This window comes from Cicer arietinum, chromosome 8 (assembly GCF_000331145.2).
Source record: "Cicer arietinum cultivar CDC Frontier isolate Library 1 chromosome 8, Cicar.CDCFrontier_v2.0, whole genome shotgun sequence".
Taxonomy (NCBI): Eukaryota; Viridiplantae; Streptophyta; class Magnoliopsida; order Fabales; family Fabaceae; genus Cicer; species Cicer arietinum.
Genome location: NC_021167.2, coordinates 12,083,420 through 12,084,706, shown reverse-complemented (window position 1 = coordinate 12,084,706; position 1,287 = coordinate 12,083,420). Strand labels below are relative to the sequence as shown.

General features: G+C 32.0%; 1 non-coding gene across 1 annotated transcript; it reads right to left on the bottom strand.

The window, feature by feature from the left end:
• Window positions 1–452: 452 nt before the first annotated feature.
• LOC113784942 (U1 spliceosomal RNA) lies at window positions 453–613 on the bottom strand. The gene has a single exon (XR_003471112.1). It is a non-coding gene; the product is annotated as a U1 spliceosomal RNA (small nuclear RNA).
• Between the last annotated feature and the right edge of the window lie 674 nt (window positions 614–1,287).

Genomic DNA, 1,287 nt, shown 5'->3' with positions numbered 1-1,287 from the left:
TTTTTTTTTGTCTTTTAACTTTTTTTGAACATTTGTCTTGTCATCTCATGTTTTAGACCTTTAACGTGATTGTTATAGACCTTTTTTTGTTTGCAGATAGAATTTAAGACCTTTAACACTATGTTGCACCAGATAAGCCCAAGGGAGGCAAAATGTTTAGAATTAACCCGTTTATATATATAGGGAATCAAAAGGCACTTGTAACTTATAAGAGTTAAACTTAAACGTAGAATTGACATCATCTATGTTTATAATGTTAAGACATTATTTGGCAACCGTGTTTTGAACAATTACAAGAGAAAACATACTTTGGTACTTCAATCATCTTTTAAACAATTATAAGTGAGAACTTAAATGATTTTAGAATCAAGAGATAATTCTGATAAATTTACATTATTGACTAAAGAACAAATAAATGCATTCAAAAGCACTAAAAATTTGATACTGTAATATAAGGGGTCGCGCGAACGCAGACCCCCACAACAACAAATTATGATGTAGGCTCCACCACTTGGGTAGACCTTAGGCAAGCACCCCTCCTAAGTGCAATGGAGGTCACTTGCCTAAGCCATGGGCCTTCTTGATCACCCATTGACTCCATCCAGGTAAGTATGGTGCATAGTAACTCACACTTATGTCTTATTTCTCTTGCTCCATACTATTCGCTATATATATCTGATGTGAGACTAAAAAAATGTATTGTGTGCACAATTGCAGTTAAGGGCAGCTCATAATTTTTTAAACTTCTTCAGCATGTTCTCACTCCCCCAATTGGCAAATCCTAAGTGAGTTATTTAAAAGGATTTGTGGAGTTGTATGGTTGAATCTGAATTGTTAACGTTATGTTTTGCTTTTTCTTTCATGGTCATTAGCTGAGATACAATTAATTACAACGAAGGTTAATATTATGTTCCATGGGTTCACTTGTCATTCCCCTTATTCTTAAGGTCTGCGTTGTTAAAACTATAATTAATTATCTAACTATTTCTATTTCCTTTCTCTGTTGCACATATATCTTGTTTCCTATTTTTAAATGGTCACTAATAATGTTTTTTACGCATTTGTTCAACTTAGACATTGTCACCCTTCTTGTTACTTAATTGAATATCTGTTTTTCATTAGATTGATAACTACGCAAAAAATATAAATGTAATTTTTTTTTAAATGGCGTTTGAAAAGGAAACATAATTTATGTATTTTTTGTTTCAGCAATGCTTAATGGTTACGAAATTATATTCCATGGGAAAAACACAAACAGTAGAAGCGAGTAAACTAATGTTTTGAATT